Consider the following 20051-nt stretch of genomic DNA (forward strand, 5'->3'; position numbering starts at 1 on the left):
TGTAAATCTTTTCTGAACCCTTTCAAGTTTTGCAACATTCTTCCTACAGGAGAGAGACCAGAATTACACGCAATATTCCAGCAGTGGCCTAACCAAAGTTCTTTACAGCCGCAACATGACACCCACCCACCCCCACCCCGCCCAACTCCTATACTTAATGCTCTGACCAGTAAAGGAAAGCATACCAATTGCCTTCTTCACTATCCTATCTACCTGTAACTCCACTTTCAAGGAACTATGCACCTGCACTCCAAGGCCTGTTTGTTCAGCAATATTCCCCAGAACCTTACCATTAAGTGTATAAATCCTGCCGTGACTTACCTTTCCAAAATGCAATACCTCATAATTATCTAAATTAAAGTCCATCTGCCACTCCTCAGCCCATTGGCCTATCTGATCAAGATCCCATTGTGCTCTGAGGTAACCTTCTTCGTTGTCCACTACACCTCCAATTTTGGTGTCAAATGCAAACTTACTAACTGTACCTCTTATATTCACATCCAAATCATTGATATAAATGATAAAAAGCAGTGGATCCAGTACCAATCCTTGTGGTACACCATTGGTCACAGGTCTCCAGTCTAAAAGGAATCCTCCACCATCACCCTATATTTTCTACCTTTGAGCCAGTCTGTATCCAAATGGCTAGTTCTCCCTGTATTCCACGTGATCAAACCTTGCCAACCAGTCTGCCATGAGGAACCTTGTCAAACGCCTTAGTGAAGTCCATGTAGATCATGTCACTGCTCTGCCCTCATCAATCCTCTTCATTACTTCTTCAAAAAACTCAATCAAGTTTGTGAGACATGATTTCCCATGCACAAAGCCATGTTGACTATCCCTAATCAGTCCTTGCCCTTCCAAATACTTGTACATCCTGTCCCTCAGGATTCCCTTCAACAACCTGCCCACCACCGACGTCAGACTCACTGGCCTATAGTTCCCTGACTTTTCCTTACCACCCTTCTTAAATAGTGGTACCACATTAGCCAACCTCCAGTCCTCCAGCACCTCATCTGTGACTATCGATGATACAAATATCTCAGCAAGGGCCCCAGCAATAACTTCCCTAGCTTCCTATGGAGTTCTAGGGTACACCTGATCAGGTCCTAGGTGTTTATTCACCTTTATGTGTTTTAAGACATTCAGCATCTCCTCCTCTGTAATCTGGACATTTTTCAAGATGTCACTGTCTATCTCCCTACATTCTATATCTTCCATGTCTTTCTCCACAGTAAACACTGATGAAAAATACTCATTTTTTTAATCTCTCCCAACTCCTGCGGCTCTACACAAATGCTGCCTTGCTGATATTTGATATTCTCTGTCCTTAATGTATATGTAAAAATCCTTTGGATTCTCCTTAACCATATTTGCCAAAGCTATCTCATGTCCCTTTTTTGCCCTCCTGATTTCCTTCTTAAGAGTACTCCTACTGCCTTTATACACTTTAAGGATTCACTCGATCTATCCAGCTGACTATTGGGGGGGATCTATAGTACAATCCCAATAAGGTGATCATCCCTTTCTTATTTCTGAGTTCCACCGAAATAACTTCCCTGGGAATATTCTCCCTAAGTACAGCCGTAATGTTATCCCTTATCAAAAGCACCATTCCCTCTCCTCTCTTGCCCTCCTTTCTATCCTTCTTTCAGCATTTGTATCCTGGAACAGTTAAGCTGCTAGTCCTGTCCATCCCTGAGCCACATTTCTGTAATTGCTGTGATATCCCAGTCCCATGTACCTAACCATGCCCTGAATTCATCTGCCTTCCTTGTTCGGCCACTTGCGTTGAAACAATTACTGTTTAATTTATCTTTCTTTGCTTTGTTCCTGTCTGCCCTGACTCTTTGACTTGCTCCTTTCCTAATTGTACCAGTCTCACATTGATCTCTTTTCTGACTATCTCCATGGGTCTCCCCAAATTACTTGTTTAAATCCTTCCGAGCAGCTCTAGCAAATTTCCCTGCAGTTTATTAGTCCCCTCCCAATTCAGGTGCAATCCTTCCTTCTCATACAGGTCACTTCTACCTCAGAAGAGACTCCAATGATCCAAAAACGTGACTCCTTCTCCCCTGCATCAGCTCCTCAGCCATGCATCCATCTGCCCTATCCTCCTATTTCTACCCTCACTAGCTCGTGACACCAGGAGTAATCCAGATATTCCTGACGACCTCCTTTTTAAATTCCTGCTTGATAGAGTTTTTTGAGGAAGTGACAAACATGATCGTTGAGGGCAGGGTGGTAGGTATTGTCTATATGGACATTAGCAAAGGCCTCTAACAAGGTCCCTCATGGTAGGCTGATACAAAAGATGAAAGCACATGAGATCCATTAACACATCAGTGTTAAGATTGATACAGAACTGGCTTAGTCACTGAAGACACAGAATAGTGGTGGAAGGGTTTTTTTCTGACTGGAGGTCTGTGACCAGCAGTGTTCTGCAGTCATCATTGCTGGGACCCCTACTGTTTGGAACATATATAGAAATGATTTGGAGGAGAATGGAGGTTGCCTAATTAAGATTGGAGGAGGATTGCCAATGATTACAACAGATATAGATAGGCTAGAATCTTGCAGGGAGAAATGATAGATGGAGTTTAATCCAGACAAATACAAAGTGATGCATTTTGGAGATCTAATGCAGGAGGGAAATATATAGTAAATGGCCAAACTCTTAGTAGCGGAGAAAGTGAGGACTGCAGATGCTGGGGATCAGAGCTGAAAATGTGTTGCTGGAAAAGCGCAGCAGGTCAGGCAGCATCCAAGGAGCAGGAGAATCAATGTTTCGGGCATGAGCCCTTCTTCAGGAACTCTTAGTAGCATCAACATACAGAGGACTGGAGGGGTACAGGTCCGTAGTCCCCTGAAAACACAAATGGACAAAGTGGTCAGGAAGGCATATGGCATGCTTTCATCATCTGGGCTATAGAGTATAAAGATTGGCAAGTCATGTTACAGCTGTAGAGAAATTCAGTAAGCCACATTTGAAATATTGCATACAGTTCTGGTCACCATGCTACAAGAAGGATGTGGAGGTTTTGGAGAGGGTAAAAAAACAATTCCCCAGGATGCTGTGTTTTGGAGGATATTAGCCATGAGGAGAGATTGGACAAACTTGGTTTATTTTCTCTTGAACCTCAAGGATGATGGGCAGCCTGATAGAAGTTTATAAAATTATAAGAGACATGGAGAGAATGGTTAGTCAGAGTCTTTTTCCCAGGATTAGATTCCCTACAGCATGAAAACAGGCCCTTTGGCCAAGCAAGTCCACACTGATCCTCTGAAGAGTAACCCACCCAGATCCATTCCCCTACCCTACATCCCCCTCTGACTAATGCACCTAACACTATAGGCAATTTAGCATGGCTTGCACATCTTTGGATTGTGGGAGGAAACCAGAGCACCCGAAGGAAACCTCCACGCAAACTCCACACAGACAGTTGCCCAAGGCAGGAATTGAACCCGGGTCTCTGATGCTGCGAGGCAGTAGTGCTAACCACTGCGCCACCGTGCCACCCAGGGGGCATAGGTTTAATGTAAGAGGGTGTACGTTTAAAAGAAATGTCGGAGGCAAGTTTGTTACACAAAGGGTGGTAAGTGCCTAATATGCCCTACCAGAGGAGGCCAATACAGTAGCAACATTTAAAACACATCTTGAGAAATATATGAATAGCCGGGGAATTGAGGCTATGTACAACATAGAGGCAAAACATTTTTAGTTTAGAAAGGCATCATGTGTTGGTGCAGTATTGGTGAGCCAAGCACCTGCTCCTGGGCTGTGCTGTTCTTTCTTCTTCATTCTAATCTTTCGATCGTGGTCAGCAAATTAATTCACACAAGCAAACAATGAAACTAAATGCTATTAAAATAGGGGAAAGTGGTCTTTATGAATCAGATTTCATTAACTGACTAAGCAACTCCACTCTACTGTGAATCAAAAATATCCTAAACACTTCCCTATTTCTTCTGTGGGAGGAGGGGGAGTTTGTAAAGAAGGGACTGATAGAAAAACATGAAAAGTAAATGAAACTATTACTTATTCCTTGGGCAGAATGATCCCCTCCTGAAAAGTGGCAGGGAAGGGGATAGAAAGGGACATTAATCAAACTGGTTGACATTAGCGAGGACTCTGCTGCCTTCCCACAATCACAGGAATTAGGTTCTGAGCAGAAAGGCCCAAGACTGCCATACTCTAATTGAGGCACTTAAGCAGTCAATTAATGAGCACTAAAGGGGAGGCAAAGTGTCAGGGATGTGGGTTCAATTCCAGCCTTGGGTAACTGTGTGACATTTGCACGTTCTTTCTGTGTCTGTGTGGGTTTCCTTCAGCTGCTGCAGTTGCCACCTACAGTCCAAACATGTGCAGGTTAGGTGGGTTAGCTACGGGAAATGTGGGGTTACAGTGATAGGATGAGGGGAACTAGATCTGGGTGGGATGCTCTTTGGAGGATGGGTGTAGACACAATGGGCTGAATGGCTTCTTTCCAATCTTTAGGGTCCTGAAAAGGCCTTACTTGACTTAGGGTCAGCAGACTAGTATGATTTGAAGTGAATAACTAAGAACCTCTTCCAGTTCTAACAAAGGCAGCCAATCTGAAACATTAATATAGTTTCTCCCCTGCACAAATGTTGCTCGACCTGCGCATTTCTACATGTCTATTTTTTTTGTTCCAGACTTCAAGCATTTTTCTGTATTTTGGTTTTGTTTCACAATTATGCAAGTTGTAGACAATAGACAATTGGTGCAGGAGTAGGCCATTCTGCCCTTCGAGCCTGCACCACCATTCATTATGATCATGGCTGATCATCCTCAATCAGTATCCTGTTCCTGCCTTATCTCCATAACCTTGATTCCACTATCCTTGAGAGTTCTATCCAACTCTTTCTTAAATAAATCCAGAGACTGGGCCTCCACTACCTTCTGGGGCAAAGCATTCTACACACCCACCACTCTCTAGGTGAAGAAGTTTCTCCTCATCTCTGTCCTAAATGGCCTACCCCTTATTTTTAGGCTGTATCCTCTGGTTTGGGACTCACCCATCAGCGGAAACATGTTTCCTGCCTCCAGAGTGTCCAATCCTTTAATAATCTTATACGTCTCAATCAGATCTCCTCTCAGTCTTCTAAAATCAAGGGTATACAAGCCCAGTCGCTCCATTCTTTCAACATAAGATAGTCCCGCCATTCCAGGAATTGACCTCGTGAACCTACGCTGCACTCCCTCAATAGCCAGAATGTCTTTCCTCAAATTTGGAGATCAGAACTGCGCACAATATTCCAGGTGCGGTCTCACCAGAGCCCTGTACAGCTGCAGAAGAACCTCTTTGCTTCTATACTCAATACCTCTTGTTATGAAGGCCAGCATGCTATTAGCTTTCTTCACTATACTGTAGCTGCATGCTTGCCTTCATTGACTGGTGGAGAAAGTGAAGTCTGCAGATGCTGGAGATCAGAGCTGAAAATGTGTTGCTGGAACAGCGCAGCAGGTCAGACAGCATCCAGGGAACAGGAGAATCGACATTTCAGGCATAAGCCCTGAAGAAGGGCTTATGCCCGAAACGTCGATTCTCCTGTTCCCTGGATGCTGTCTGACCTTCATTGACTGGTGTACAAGAACACCCAGATCTCTTTGTACTGTCTCTTTACCTAATTTGACTCCATTTAAGTAGTAGTCTGCCTTCCTGTTCTTGCCACCAAAGTGGATAACCATACATTTATCCACATTAAACTGCATCTGCCATGCATCTGTCCAATCACCTTACCTGTCCAGGTCACCCTGTAATCTCCTAACATCCTCCTCACATTTCACCCTGCCACCCAGCTTTGTATCATCAGCAAATTTGCTAATGTTACTATTAATACCATCTTCTATAAATATCATTAATATATATTGTAAAAAGCTGCAGTCCCAGCACTGATCCCTGCGCTACCCCACTGGTCACTGCCTGCCATTCCGAAAGGGAGCCGTTTATCATTACTCTTTGTTTCCTGTCAGCCAACCAATTTTCAAGCCAAGTCAGTACTTTGCCCCCAATACCATGCACCCTAATTTTGCTCACTAACCTCCTAACAAAGGCTTTCTGAAAGTCCAGGTACACTACATACATTGGAGCTCCCTTGTCCATCTTCAGAATTACATCCTCAAAAAATTCCAGAAGATTAGTCAAGCATAATTTCCCCTTCATAAATCCATGCTGACTCTGACCTATCCTGTTACTGCTATCCAGATGTGTCGTAATTCCATCCTTTATAATTGACTCCAGCATCTTTCCCACCACTGAGGTCAGACTAACTGGTCTATAATTTCCTGCTTTCTCTCTCGATCCTTTTTTAAAAAGTGGTACAACATTAGCCACCCTCCAATCCGCAAGAACTGATCCTGAATTTATCGAACTCTGGAAAATAATCACCAACTCATCCACGATTTCTAGAGCCACTTCCTTCAGTACCCTGGGATGTAGACCATCAGGCCCTGGGGACTTATCAGCCTTCAGACCTAACAGTCTCTCCAACACCAATTCCTGGCAAATATAAATTCCCTTCAGTTCAGGTCCTTCAGCCACTGTTACCTCTGGGAGATTGCTTGTGTCTTCCCCAGTCAACACAGATCTGAAGTACCAATTCAACTCTTCTGCCATTTCTTGTTCCCCGTAATATATTCCCCTGTTTCTGTCTTCAAGGGCCCAATTTTAGTCTTAACCATTTTTTTCCCTTTCACATACCTAAAAAAGCTTTTATTATCCTCCTTTATATTTTTGGCCAGTTTACCTTCATACCTCATTTTTTCTCTGCGTATTTCCTTCTTAGTAATCCTCTGTTGTTCTTTAAAAGCTTCCCAGTCCTCCGTTTTCCCACTCATCTTTGCTATGTTATACATTTTCTCTTTTGACTTTATATGTTTCTTAACATCCCTCGTCAGCCACGGCCACCCCTGCCTCCTCATAGGATCTTTCTTCCTTTTTGGAATGAACTGATCCTGCATCTCCTGCATTATACCCAGAAATATCTGCCATTGTTCCTCCACTGTCATCCCTGCTAAGGTATTGCACCATTGAACTTTGGCCAGCTCCTCCCTCATTGCTCCACAGTTCCATTTATTCAACTGAACTATTGTCACTTCCGATTGTATTCGGGATTTTTACATATGGTCTTTGGGTATTGCTGATTACAGTTCCAGATAATAACTCAATCGGACTGCAAGTTACATCATAAACATTACTTATGTTGGCACATAGAAGTCATCTGAGATACTTTTGCATGGAGATAAATTACTGCCTGATACTTCCTATTCAACTGTTTCGGAGATGTTATTGTATAATTTTGGAACATGTGAAACTTGAACCCAGCCCTCCCTGTCAGAAGTGGGACACTATCATTATGCCTCATGAGCCCTTATTCGATATTAGACTATATCCTAGTGAAGCCAGCTCCTAACATGCAGTAGTGATGGAATGATCCACTTGTAACCAAGATCTGCACATGAGGGACACTCCAGGCACTAAGCTCACGCCATATAAAAGGTTATGTGATATCTTGTGAGGAAATAGCAATTAAGTTGAAAGCTGTGAGAAAGCTTGCTCCAGTCTCCCATTTGGGAATAATCCTATTGCAGTATAGCGGATCTGAGCCGAAGAAAAATTATCAGACAAAGTGACCAAACTGATTTGTTGCTGACCGTGTAGTTAAGGTTGATTTTTGTCACATTGAAAAGGCTTAAAACTTGAAATCTTATTGTGCATGCCCTTAATCATTTGGAATTGAAGTCTCTTGTTTAAATAGATGGATAAAAGTGAGGCCTTGAAGGACTTAAAGACCAGATTGAAAATTTGAAACAGAAGGTGTTCAGAAACCAATATAGATTACTGAGAGCAGGACTGAACAGTGAAAAAGACCTGATAAGAGGTAGAATGTAGGCACCTGGGGTTTGGATGAGCTGATATCTAACAGAGCTTCGCAAGTACAGAAATGGTTCTACCTGCAAGTGTAAAACTACATGGATGAGAAATTCAGCAGCAAATGAGACACTGCGCTCAATTTTCCCAAACCTGGCAAGGCTGTGAGACGACAAATGTACTACTTCAGTGTTCAAAAAAGGATCACTTCTTGCTCTGTGGTGGAAGGGTCCACCGCCACAAAGGGAGACTCCAGGTAAACCTCAAAGGCTTCCCACTAAAGGAAGAGGAGAGGCCCTTTTCATGGGCCCTCCAAGGCTCATAGAGGGACCCTTGATGGCAATGGTACTCCTTTTTTTCCACCCACCAACCCAATCCCCAAATGCCATGGCTGACCAGTCTAAATTCACCTTCTCCAATCATAGTTCTCTCCCTCTGGTAGGACCCTCTTTGGTGCCCTCTGTCTGGAGCTGCAGCTTCTGTAATGACCAGTTAGTGGAGTACTGCTGACAGCCCCTCATTGGGCTGACAGGTCTTGGGGCAGATTCTGTTCTTAATTGGGTGGCCCCCTTGACAGTAGCCCCTAAATTGGCCACAGCCTGCAATATGCTGCCCATTAAACTGCACCGTCTGCTTTCTGTCCCAGTGATGGGATTTCCTGGTATATGAAAACATTCATCCTCATGTTACAGAATTTGATGAAAGTGGTCTTTATGATGCAGAGACCTTTGATTCAGGATTCTCTAACTTCTCTTTCCTTTTCAACTTTGAATGTGTTGTGGTCTCCTAGATCCATCTTCCTGGAACTCCCAGTTTGAATTCCTCCAATTATTGTATGAATCTGTGGCCTGTGGTAAACTAATTTCCCACATCCTCCTCAACCTGTCTGCAGCCTTTCGCTGGCCTGGCCACACTAATATCTGTCCTGTCCTCTGTCCAATCATAGCCAGAGAATTGTCTGCAATGGGTCTGCTTCTCAATCTGACATTGTTACCTCAGGGCATGCCCAAGGATTTATCCTTGATTTCCCTTCCTATTCCCCATCTTCACTGTTGCACTTTACAACATCATCCAACAATACAGTATGAGGATCACATGCATGGCTAACTCACCACCATCTATTCCCCCGCCTCCCGGATCTTTCCACTGACAGATTTGTCACATTGCTAAACAGCAATGAGCAAAATTTCTCAAATGAAACATTGGGAAGAGCAAAGGCATGACCTTTGGTACCTGCAACAAATTCCATCACTGAGTCTTTGATTATTTCACTTTCCCTAACTACTTGGTGAACCAAGACAGTTCTCAATCTGAGTATATTATTTAATGACAAGGTGAGTTTCTCATCACATATATGGTTCTAAGGCCTCTGTAACATTGCTGGACCATTCTACTTTGATTCACCCACATCTGAAAGCCTGATCCATGCATTTGTTGCCATACACATTCTGATTTCAATGCTCTCCTGGCCAGCCTCACACCCTGCATAAACGTGAGCTCATCGGAAACTCTGATACTTTTCTTGCCATGCCTGTCCTATCCCCGAAGTCTCCTCCAGCCTTGCAAATCCTTTCTATAATCCCTGCACTTGTCCATTCTGGTCTCAAGCACATCACCCCTTTTAAATGCTCCTCTATCGCTAGACATGTCTTTCAGTGCTAATTCCCTAAACTGTGAAATTCCCTCCTTAATCCTTTCTGCATTTCAACTTCTCTTTCCAACTTGAGGATGCTCCTTAGAACCTACCTCTTTGATAGATGTTTTGGTAATTCCTTTTAACACCTCCTTATGTGTCTCAGTGTTAAATATTGTTTAAAAAAATGTCCCTGTTAGGCACATAGAGATGATTTATATACTAAAACATTATTGAATTGAATTGTCTTGCGAGCAATACAGGCAGATCACATAGTTAAGTAGCATAGTAGGAAATAATAGGTAAACAGTGGCAAAAGCAAAACACAGGTACAGGCGAATGTTAAGAGTTTGTGAGTCCATTCAGTATTCTAACAACAGTACGGTAGAAACTGTTGTGAAACTGGCTGGAGCGTGTGTTCAGGCTTCTGTACCTTCTCCCCGATGGTAGAGGTTGTAGAAAAACATTTCCAGGGTGGGATGGATCTTTAAGAATGCTGGCGGTCTTTCCTTGACAGTGGGGTTGGTAGATGGATTCTATAGATGGGGGGGTTGGCCTTTGTGAATGTCTGGGTCAAGTTCACCACTCTCTGTAACCGTCTCCGATCTTGAATGGTACAGTTGTCATAGCAGGTACTGATACATCCAGACAGAATGCTCTCGATGGTGCACCTATAAAAGGTTGGCAAGGGTATTCGCCGTCATGCCAAATTTCCTCAGCTACCTGAGGAAGAAGAGACGTTGTGGGGCCTTTGTAACCAGTGCATCCACATGAAGAACAAAGAAAGCTTGTTGTGAATGGCCACTGCCACTCTCTACTCGTTCCACCTCTGTGCTATTAATGTGTAGGGGGGCATGAGTAACATCCAGCCGAAAGTCAATAATGATTTCCTTGGTTTTGCTGGCATTGAGAGCTAGGTTGTTCTCAGTACACCATTTTTCCAGGTCTTCCACCTCCCATCTGTAGTTTGTCTCGTCGCCATCTGAGATTCGAATGACTATGGTGGTGTCATCAGTGAACTTGTAAATGTCATTAGTCTGGTATTTGGCGACGCAGTCATGGGTATACAGTGAGTACAGTAGGGGGCTGAGAACGCACCCCTCAGGGGCTCCAGTGTTGAGTGTTAGTGAGGATGAAATATTGTCCCCAATCTTCACTGACAAGTGAAGAGGTGAAGACAGACAAGTTGTTGTTATTTGTCGGCTGTTTCAGGGCTGTGGTAGACCCTGATGAAATAACGCTGTTGCAGGAAAGATGGGGTTTGGGTGCTAACAACACTTTTAAAGACATGGGCTGTGAAAGTGGGTTGGTGGGAAATGGAGCTGTAGTTAACAATGACAAATAATTCAACAGTCGGGTTGACTTTTTGAGGAGAGTGATAATGGTGGTTTTGAAAAGAAGGAGACAGGATCTCAGGTCGGAGAAACATTGACAACTCCAGTTCATTAGCATTAGTTTTCAAAGGGCTAGAATACAAGGGCAGAAATATACTGCTGAAGCTCTGGTCAGACCACATTTGGAGTATTATGAGCAATTTTAGCCCTTTTCTAAGGAAAATGTATTGGCCTTGGAGGGTATCCAGAGGAGGATTAAAGGAATAATCCAGGAGATAAAGGGCTGGTCATATGAGGAGTGATTGAGGACTATATTGTTGAGGTCTGGACTTGATGGAGTTGAGAAAAATGAGGGGAGATCTAATTGAAACTAACAGAATACTTAGACATCTGGATAGAGTGGACGTGGAGAAGATATTTCCATAACTCGTAGGTGAAGCTAGGACCTGAGGGCACAGCCTCAGAGTGAAGGGATGACCCTTTAGAACTGAGATGAGGAGGAATTTCTTTAGGGAGAGGGTGGTTAATCTGTGTAACTCATTGTCTCAGAAAGCTGGGGAGGTTGATTCATTGAGAGTACTTAAGACAGAGATAGGTTCTTGATCAGTAACGGGATTAAAGGTTACGGGGAGAAGGCAGGAGAATGGGGTTGAGATGTGGATCAGCTATGATCAAATGGCAGAGCAGACTGGTTGGGCCAAATGGCCTGTTCTATCCCTTTATCTTATGGTCTTATGGTGCTGGGAAGCGAAGTTTGAGTGGTCTGTGGTTTGGTGAAAAGCAACACAAGAAGCTGAATGATCGCTCTTGATTTTAGTGTAAGAAGTTGGAAAGAGCAGAAAAGAAAGAATCAAATGAAGTGTTGATTGTGGAGAATAAAAGCCAAGAGTTAGCTTTATTCTCCATGATAATCTTGGAACAACGGGTTTAAGCAGAAGCACAGTTCTATACAATGTGGTTCAGTCAGCTCTGGAGATAGACAATGAAACTAGTGCAGAAGATTATATTCAGATCTTTGTCTGTTAGACTTGAAGGAGTGAAGTGGGAGTGAGAGGGGGTGATGTTCCTGGGGTTAAGGACATTAGAAGAGCACGAGAGGTAATGATTGAGCATGTACATTTCAGAGCAATAACTGTTGTCACATAACCTGCTGACTCAGAGCTACTGACGGATTCATCTGAGGCTAAACATTGTGCCTGACTGATGCAGATAATAGATAACATTTTGACATAAACAACTGGTATAGATAACAAAGAAAGTATGCCTTTGGCTTCCATACAGCAGTAATACAGATCAGTTTGAAATAATAATGCGTCGTCTGAAAGCTAATTCTCGCAGCATTGGAAATGAGTCATTTACTAAAATGACTTGTCTTTCCTTTCTCTATTCAAAGTGTGATAACAGTGATGACAACTAACACATGTGACATCTCTGAAGCCCGAGAGCTGATGTTTTCCATGGTTTAATTTCTACTGGATGATCATCACTTTCAAAAATCTAGAAGTGAACATCAGCAGAGGGATCAGGTCAGTAACTGAAATGGTCAGTCAGGTTTTAGGAATCTGTATAAGAATACAACAAGGGACACTTGTGGAAAAAGAACCAAAAATAATGAGCTGAATTTTACTGGCAGGAGTGGACGGGGAGGGGGCTTGGTAAAATGGTACGGTACTGCTCCCTGATGCTCAGCAATTTTACAAGCTGCAGGTCCTGCAACAGGTCTAACAGATCAGTGACCAACAGGATATGAGGCTTTTAATTAACCAGGGTTCTGAAATGTTGTGCGTTTTAATGACTTTGCGAAGGGTGCAGAAGTTTTACATAAGTTCAGTGACCTTTATTTTCAAAGCAGATGGGATTAATGCCACAGTTCACAGTGGAAGCAAGTGGCAGGCATGATTTGCAGCTTTCTGTTGACACAGATAGCTGTGTGAAGAAAGTGAGGACTGCAGATGCTGGAGATCAGCGTCAAAGAGTGAGGCGCTGCAAAAGAACAGTGGGTCAGGCAGCATCTGAGGAGCAGGAGAGTCGGCGTTTCGAGCATAAGCCCTTCATCAGGAATGTTGATTTGTCAAATCAGTGTGTGTGAAATACAATATGGCCAGGCTATCACATTAGGTCAGACTGTACTGGATGAGCCTGAGTGTTGAAAGTAGAACAGTGCTACTCAGAACCACAGCAGCCCCTAAAGGCAGGATAGACCTCTTTCAAAGCTTAACACAGTGGAGGCTTCACCTGGCGATGAGGATCTTTGTTTTAAAGCTAGACTCCTCCAGATAGGAGCAGACAGACATAGAGACAGTGATGCAGCTACCTACAACATCAACAGGTCAAGAAGGCAGCTCACCACTTTCTTCACAAGGTATATAGGGATGGGTAATAAATGCTGACCCAGCCAGCGATGCCCAACTCCCATTAATGAGTTTTAAAAACCATTGCAGAAGATTGTTAGATTTTGAACTCAAGTTACATCAAGTGTAGACTGGGTTTCCACAGTCTTCAACATGGGGTTAAAATAGGACACTCAGTACCGAGTGCATTCTCCCAACTGGTCAGTCCCCAAGCTGACACAATGAATAAGATGCGTTTCTGTAATTGTGCTGAATTAAGGCCAATTTCCAAATCAACACTAGCATACACGTCTTAAATATTCTTATATATTTAAAATGTTTAACTTACTTTTAAATTACTGAGTTTTTACCAACAAAACTAGTGAGTGGTTCAATGTTTAAAAAGTTATTTTCCATGATGCAAAATTGACCTACTTAGCTGATGGTTCAGAAAATCTTCTTTACTGTTCTTATCTTTTTGTACACATTTCATTTCCAGCTCGATTAGCTAACAACACCAAATGTCTTCTCTTAAATACTTCAATTGATATGTTTTAACACAAAGAAAAATGTAAATAATGATGTTACATTGTAATGCTGTTTGCACTGCTTCATTTTTTTGTCTCAGCCATTTTTTAAATTATTTGAAGAGCAGAAATTTACACCGTAACCTATCCAAAAAAAAAATTTCAGGTGTAATTTGTGCCTACTTTCCCAATCGTGCCCCACTCTCCTTCATTTTTTTTTGCATCACTTACTGAGCATCAGTGTGAGCTGTGTGCGTCAGTGTGAGGCTAACTGCATAAAATTTCTTTCTTTTCAAGTTTCACTTAAAGGGACATTGTTTCACTCCTTCATCCCCACGTGTAATTCACGATGCTAAGCGTTTTGTCAAATATAGGATATTTCAGCTGAGCTGTTTTAAAATATGTTTAGGTTTCATTTCTTACAGTCTTTCTCTGAGAATTTCACCAGATAACTAGAATGCTGTGGAGAACAGGAACACGATATTGTACGAATGATGTATGTAAATGCACACTTCCCCTTTAAAGTACCAAGTACAGTAATTTGGCAATACCGAATGCTTTAGAAATGTCGATTAATTTAAAAAGCCAAGACTTCATAGAATCCCTACAGTGCGGAAAGAAGCCATTCACCACATCAAGTCTGCACTGATCCTCCGAAAAGCATCCTACCCAGCTCCCTATCCTGGTATTTCCCATGGCCAATCCACCTAACCTGCACAACTTTGGATTGTGGGAAGGAACCAGAGCACCTGGAGGAAACCCACGCAGACGCGGGGAGAATGCGCAAACTCCACACAAACAGTCGTCCGAATATGTAATTGAACCTGGGTTCCTGGTGCTGTGGCAGTGGTGCTAACCACCATGTTGCCCAACTGAAAATTTTCAGCCCACAATGCTTTTTGGAATGCAGAATTATTGTGTGGGACTGTTCTTAACTCAGCGTCACCAACAATTTGTTTGTTAGGGTTGTCCTGCATTTTTGTTGGGCAAAATCTTATAGAGGTCTATGCAATACGGGCTATGGTGAGATGTGTGGCAGAATTGGGCAATATGTGCAGTGAAACTAGTCTTGACATTGAGATCATCCTGTTCCATCTTTTAAGCTTTTCACTTAGTATGATGAGATTCTTATTGGACAGCGATGAGGTGCCAGCTGACGAGGATAATACAAGTTAAAATGCCTTGCGAATGACATCACTCACCTCATTAATATTTAGTGCCCCATGTGACTAAATTCACCAAGCACATGAGAGTCATGAAAACCTGACAAGGAAACCAGAGAGAGCACCTGGCAGATTCAGCTCAATGACCTCCATGTTAGACGCAGGGTGCCCTGAGACACCCGATGTCTCAGGGCATACTACATGGGCATGGGCCATATGTCCACCACAACCAAGGCTGGCAGTATTTGACATGAGAGAGACTTTATGAAAGTGCATGCCACATTGTTAATACACTTACAAGATGCCAAATTATCTTGATGGTAGGTGAGAGAGGGTGATGGTGGAAGGTTGTTTTTCAGAGCTGAAAAACGTGTTGTTGGAAAAGCACAGCAGGTCAGGCAGCATTCAAGGAGCAGGAGAATCGACATTTCGGGCAAAAGCCCTTCTTCAGAATGAGGAATGTGTGCCAAACAGGCTAAGATAAAAGGTAGGGAGGAGGGACTTGGGGGAGGGGCGTTGGGAATGCGATAGGTGGAAGGAGGTTAAGGTGAGGGTGATAGGCCGGAGAGAGGGTGGGGGCAGAGAGGTCGGGAAGAAGATTGCAGGTCAAGAAGGCCTCCAAACAGACCCCACCACTAAGGATATATTTCCCTCCCCTCCCCTATCAGCGTTCCAGAAAGACCACTCCCTCCGCGACTCCCTCATCAGGTCCACACCCCCCACCAACCCAACCTCCACTCCCGGCACCTTCCCCTACAACCGCAAGAAATGCAAAGCTTGCGCCCGCATCTCCCCCTCACTTCCCTCCAAGGCCCCAAGGGATCCTTCCATATCTGTCACAAATTCACCTGCACCTCCACACACATCATTTACTGTATCCGCTGCACCCGATGTGGCCTCCTCTACATTGGGGAGACAGGCCGCCTACTTGCGGAACGTTTCAGAGAACACTTCTGGGACACCCGCACCAACCAACCTAACAGCCCCGTGGCCGAACATTTTAACTCCCCCTCCCACTCTGCCAAGGACAGGCAGGTCCTTGGCCTCCTCCATCGCCAGACCATGGCAACATGACATCTGGAGGAAGAGCGCCTCATCTTCCGCCTAGGAACCCTCCAACCACAAGGGATGAATGCAGATTTCTCCAGCTTCCTCATTTCCCCTCCCCCCACCTTATCTCAGTCCCAACCCTCGGACTCAGCACCGCCTTCTTGACCTGCAATCTTCTTCCCGACCTCTCCGCCCCCAGCCCCTCTCCGGCCTATCACCCTCACCTTAGCCTCCTTCCACCTATCGCATTCCCAACGCCCCTCCCCCAAGTCCCTCCTCCCTACCTTTTATCTTAGCCTGTTTGGCACACCTTCCTCATTCCTGAAGAAGGGCTTATGCCCGAAATGTCGATTCTCCTGCTTCTTGGGTGCTGCCTGACCTGCTGCGCTTTTCCAGCAACACATTTTTCAGCTCTGATCTCCAGCATCTGCAGTCCTCACTTTCTCCTGGTTGTTTTTCAGACTGCTCCACAGGGATCAATGCTGGGTACACTTTTGTTTGTCATTTATGTAAATGATTTGGATGAGAATTTAGCAAGCTTGGTGAACAGGTTTTGTGGATGATACCAAAATTGGTGGTACCGTTATCAGTGAATAAAATTTTCCAAGATTACAAAGGGACCTTGATCAATTGATTCAATGGGCTAAGGAGTGTCAAATGGAGTTTAATTTGGATAAATGTGAGGTAATGCATTTTTGTAAAACAAACAAGGAGAAAGTGAGGACTGCAGATACTGGAGATCAGAGTGAAAGTGTGGCGCTGGAATAGCACAGCAGGTCAGCCAGCATCTGAGGAGCAGGAGAATCGACATTTCGGGCATAAGCCCCTCATCAGGAAGGACAGGACAGATGCAATTAAAAGCTTTGGATAGTGTTATAAAACAGAGAAATTTTGAGATTCAGGCACATGTTCTTTGAAAGTTGCATCACAGGTAGACAGGGTGGTTAAGAAGGTGTTTAGCGTGCTTGCCTTCATTGCTCAGACCATTAAGTAGAGGAATTGGGATGGTACGTTGAGGTTGTAAAAGAGTACTGTGTACAGTTCTGGTTGCCCTGTTATAGGAAGGATATTATTAAATTGGAGAGGTTCAGAAAAGGTTTGCCATAATGTTGCTGGAGCTGGAGGGTTTGAGTTAGAAGGAGAGGCTGAATAGGCTGGAACTCTTTTTCACTGGAGTGCTGGAGGTTGAGGGATGACCTTGTTGCGGTTTATAAAATCATGAGAGGCATAGATGATATAAATATCAAAGGTCTTTTCCCTCGGCTGGGCAAGTTCAAAACCAGGGGGGATATTTTTAATGTGAGAGGAGAAAGATTTACAAGGGACCTGAGGGGCAACTGTTTCACACAGAGGGTGGTGTATATACAGAATGAACTTCCGAGGAAGTGGTGGTTGTGGGTACAGTTACAATGTTTAAAAGACATTTAGATAATTACATGATTAAGAAATGTTTTAAAGGGGTATGGACCAACTGCAGGCGGGTGGGACTAGTTCAGTTTGGGATTATGGTTGGCATGGACGAGTTGAACCGAAGGGTCTGTTTCTGTGCTATTTGACTCGATGATGCCTCTGTACTTCAATGTACCTCAGTCTGTACCAGCAACTGCCACATCGAAGACATTATGAGCTCAGGGACACAAACCCCATTCATTAACTGGACCAGGTTGTACCTGTGGGCTTTTCACTTACTGCTGTAGCACTCGCTCTCTCTGAGCTCACCTGGCTGCTCTTTGTATCCTTGCCTTGCATTGCCTTGTGTTTTTACCAGAGATAGCAGGCTCATATTACTGCTGTATCATCATGCTGTTTGGCATAGGTAGAAAGCCAGGAAGCTTGTTAGCTGGCCCCACTCAAGAGGGATAACCTTCACTTATGGGTTCCCAGCACACTAAGCCAAGGGCAGCCTCCAATACCAGTGCTGAGTCTGATCAGGGCGGTCAAAGTCAGGATGCTCTCCTTATAAAGAGCGAAAACGAATGACTGTCAGCCCTCAACTGTTTGACTCTTTGCTGCCTGTAGACTATTTTCCTACTGGAATGAGAAACAGGCAGGTACTTCAGGAGCTGGATTGGGTAAGGTAGCAATTTCTGTTGGTGTAGGTGAGGCAGTGTCTCGAGCAATGCGTAGGTAGTGCAGAGGGCATGCAGGGCTAGATGGGTGTTGGAGTGAGTGGTCGTCAGTGGGGAAGATGTTGCAGGTATTAGAGAACAAGAGCCTCAGTGGGAGATGGATGCCGTAGCAGAGGTAGAATGAGTATGAGGTATCGGAGTGAAGTTAATAGCACTTATGGCAGTGGAGTGCTGAAGGTTGCTGACCTTCTTCAGCACTGCTGGGCATTCCTAGAGTTGGCTGAGACTGCTCTAACCTGAGTGGCAACCTCAGACCACTGCTGGGCCAGGGGGAAGAGGACGTTCCGTATTAGCACTACCCATCTAACAGGACCTCTTGCACCCTGCCTGTAGAGTGGGGCACCCCCCAATAGCCCCCTTACTGACTTGTCCGGGACAAGACTTGAGCACCGTACAGGGCAGCTGCAGAATGATACAGCTTGGACAGGTTCCCAACCAGCTTTTAAAGATGGTACTAGGGCTACACTGCTGGTGTTTTAGCAGATATCCATGACTGGGGAATTGTCCCAGGATTGGTGTTTTTTAGAATGGGACAGAAATTGAATGTAAGAGTCACCACAGGTGCTAAGTACGATGGGTGGCTTGTTAAGATGAGGAAAGAAAACAAAGCAACTCGATGCAACTTAGACTTAGCCAAAAAAGACACGAGATTCAGCCCATTAACTTAAGGCGACTTAGGAGCACTTTAAAAATGATGGACCGTCCCAATCTCAAGATTCCCAACTGTCTTTCCAGGGTTTTCAGTTTCCAGGATGGCCTTTTAAGGGTGTCAGTTTTTTAAATGGCTCCCAGTCCTCTGCGATCATTATGGAGATGGGTCAGCTTTTAAATGTCTTGTATTTCACATCATCTCAGAAATGTTGTGGGAACTATAGTCTGTGTGATGGAATGTTTTCAAATGTAAGGTCAAAGGTCTTCCTCATGACCCCCCCTGCCAGGCTTCCACCCATGCCATACCCTTTCATGTCCCCCATGCCAAGCTATACACTCTATCCATCCTCATGGCCCTTCATACCTCGGTGACAATTTATGGTAATCTGCTATACATTGTAGAGAAGTCATGAACCCTAGAGTGACAATAAGATATTTGAAGAAAGCATTTTTAGAAATACCTGTTTCTTCATTATTTTTCACTTTATTAAAGTAAAACTTACTTTACTTCAAACAAATAAAAGTGTCAATCAAGTACTGGTAGTCAGTTTTGGGCAATGCCATACTCTGAGAGTACTCTGACACTGCCCTTTGAATACACAGTTACTATAAATAGCTATGATATGATCAGCTCCTGGACTCGTTCTCACATAAATTCTCCCTTATGTTTTGCTGTGACCCCAACTCTTCTCAAGGTAAGAAAAAACAAGTTAAATTTCAAGTATCTCGATACACGTTGCATCTGAAACACGAGGTGCCCTGGATCTCCCATGTGACATAGAAACATGTAATTCAGACCATTAAAGTATAAATATCAGAAACTAAACATAATTGAAATCTTAAAGTTGTTTAAATAAACATTGTGATGTTAACATAAGAGGTCAGGGACACAGATATTAATCAAGCAATATTGTTCCTTGAACTCAGTAGTTTCAACAGCTTAGTGAATTTTTGGAACCTCAGCTAGGGGCTCTTTATTCATTCTTAGATAGACGACCTTTCTTTCTTCAATGTAACTGAGACTCAGTCTCACGATTCATTATAGCAGACCATTTAAGGACCCTAGAAATGAATATTATATCACAAGAATCACTTTATCCTGGGGCAGGTAATCCCACAAGAGGAAACACCCTACCCCACACATTATCAAGGTTCCTCAGAATCTTATCATTTCACTCCTACTTTTCTAAAATGCAGTGAACATAAGTATACTCTGCCATTCTTTACTCATAAGAAAACTTGCCCAGGGATCAATCTAGTAAACCTTCTGTGAAGTGCTTCCAAAGCATTTCCAGTTTTCATTAAGTAAAGAGTCTGGTACTATGCACAACATCTCAGA

General features: G+C 43.7%; 1 protein-coding gene across 3 annotated transcripts in view; it reads left to right on the forward strand.

The window, feature by feature from the left end:
• LOC122564808 (putative G protein-coupled receptor 82) overlaps nucleotides 1–20051 on the forward strand; it is a 90515-nt gene that overhangs the window by 22926 nt on the left and 47538 nt on the right. Inside the window, exon 1 of one of the 3 annotated variants that reach the window (XM_043720077.2) lies at nucleotides 12170–12388. The exons of the other annotated variants lie outside the window; for them this stretch is intronic. The gene's annotated coding sequence lies outside the window, so the exon portion shown is untranslated. Of the gene's footprint in view, nucleotides 1–12169; nucleotides 12389–20051 lie in introns of those variants that run through there. 3 annotated transcript variants of the gene reach the window in all.

This window comes from Chiloscyllium plagiosum, unplaced genomic scaffold, assembly GCF_037043375.1.
Source record: "Chiloscyllium plagiosum isolate Xiang-an unplaced genomic scaffold, Cpla_swu_hap1 HiC_scaffold_21, whole genome shotgun sequence".
Lineage (NCBI taxonomy): Eukaryota > Metazoa > Chordata > Chondrichthyes > Orectolobiformes > Hemiscylliidae > Chiloscyllium > Chiloscyllium plagiosum.